This window comes from Pterocles gutturalis, unplaced genomic scaffold (assembly GCF_000699245.1).
Source record: "Pterocles gutturalis isolate BGI_N339 unplaced genomic scaffold, ASM69924v1 scaffold20309, whole genome shotgun sequence".
Classification (NCBI taxonomy): domain Eukaryota; kingdom Metazoa; phylum Chordata; class Aves; order Pterocliformes; family Pteroclidae; genus Pterocles; species Pterocles gutturalis.
The window spans coordinates 1-1,789 of record NW_010136237.1 but is presented as its reverse complement, the minus strand read 5'-3'; the positions used below and the strand labels follow the sequence as shown (position 1 = coordinate 1,789).

Below are 1,789 nucleotides of genomic sequence, written 5' to 3'. Positions count from 1 at the left end.
CTAGTGAAGGGTGTCCCTGCCCATGGCAGGGGGGTTGGAACTGGGTGATCTTTCAGGTCCTTTCCAGCCCTAACCATTCTATGATTCTGTGATTTTCAGAGGGACTGTGAGATTCCTCTCTCTTACTGTAGCCATTATATGGCAGCAGACAGGAAGCAGTCTTGGCTGGAATGGTGTGTGTTGGGATGCATCCTCAGTAGTAGCTCATGTCTCAAATGGAAAATGGATAATGAGGCCCAGTGGCGCTAAGAGCCAGTTAAGAAATTGTGGGATGGGTTCTGAGGAACTGTAAATGTTTAGGGTTGTAAGACCTTGAAGAGCGAGGGAGATTCTCACTGCATCGTGCCAGTTGCTGGGGCATGCGGGGAGGCTTGCTGCCAGGGAGTGAGGGCCAATGGTGCTAGGGAGCCCGAGCGGATCTTTTTAGCATCTTATTCAGAGCACAAATGAGTGTTCTGACTGTCCTTGGAGGTAAGCTTCCTACTAGTCCTCCTTAAAATTTCTTCTAACAGCAATAGCAAACTTTAAGTTCTTCCTTTCCACAAAAAAATGGGATGTTCTTATTCAACAGATCGGATTTGGGTTTGTTTGTTTGTTTTTCTTTTACAATCTCTTAATAAGATTATCCAGCTTGGTCCAAAGCAATAAACTCAGTCTGAAAGTAAGTGGATCAGGACACAGCAGGTATGATGTGTGGTGTTTTTTGGTTTTTGTGTTTGGTGGGTTTTTTAAGGCACTTGGCAAATAATTTTCTTCCTTCTATCAGCTGGTTCCTCTCACCCCTGCTCTCACTGTCTCTGTGCACTAAGAAATAGTAAAGGCAAGCAGCAGTCTTAGTTCTGTTATGTGATATTTTGTGTGTTTTCAGAAGGACAGCTACTAAAATTTGAAATAATGACACTTCCCCGATCGTGTAAAACAACATTTAAAAAAAAAATTTTTTTTCCAACTCTCTATAGATTCTTAAAGTCATTGTGGAGGATGAGAAATGAAAAAAAAAATCCTCCTGTAATAGGAGAAAAACAATAGTAATGTAAACCAAGATTAAAATCCCCTCCTCAGGTTTTAAATCTTGATAAATATCTGGTTTGAGTCAGTCTGGTCTTTGTTTAGGGTTACTTGACTAAAACTTTTGGCCCTAATTTGTTGGCAGTTAGCTGAATTGCATCTTTGTTTAAGCAGTAGTAGTGGTGGGGGGAACCCCCATTCCACGATGCCCTTTGAGCTGTTTTCGTTGCTTTCCACTGCTCTTTGGTGGTGGTCTGAGGGTTTGCCCAGCTCATCAGGGTTTTGGCTTGGAAAGGTAATGTATTTAAATTTGACTATATTTACCTACTAAATTCTGTCTTAGGCCCAGGCACTGTTCAGAAGGGTTGTTGGGGTTTTGTTTGTCTGTTTGTTTTGTTTTCCTGTTTACTAGTAGCTAGTTCGTGTGTGTCTAGAGCATTTGTGCCTCTTCTCTCTCCTGCTTCTAGTCAAGTGCTTGTGCTGGTTCTTCCTGCAGATAGGAAATGAGCTCAGGGTGCAAGAGCAGACACAGCAGTGTTACCTCCTCTGCTGCCTTTCAGAGGAACTGGGGACATCCCACTGTCTTTCACAACTATCAGAAAAGCAGTACTGTATATAAGAGCCCTGGTAGCACGCCGTGATCGTATAGTGGTTAGTACTCTGCGTTGTGGCCGCAGCAACCTCGGTTCGAATCCGAGTCACGGCATTGCATTGGCGGTAGCACGGCACACGGGCTCGTACACGTTTTGCTTGATGAGAAGCTCAACATGAGCCAACAGTG

At 43.7% G+C, this 1,789-nt stretch overlaps 1 non-coding gene across 1 annotated transcript; it reads left to right on the top strand.

Annotated features, from left to right (window-relative positions):
- Positions 1–1,642: 1,642 nt before the first annotated feature.
- TRNAH-GUG lies at positions 1,643–1,714 on the top strand. The gene has a single exon. It is a non-coding gene; the product is annotated as a tRNA-His (tRNA).
- Positions 1,715–1,789: the final 75 nt, after the last annotated feature.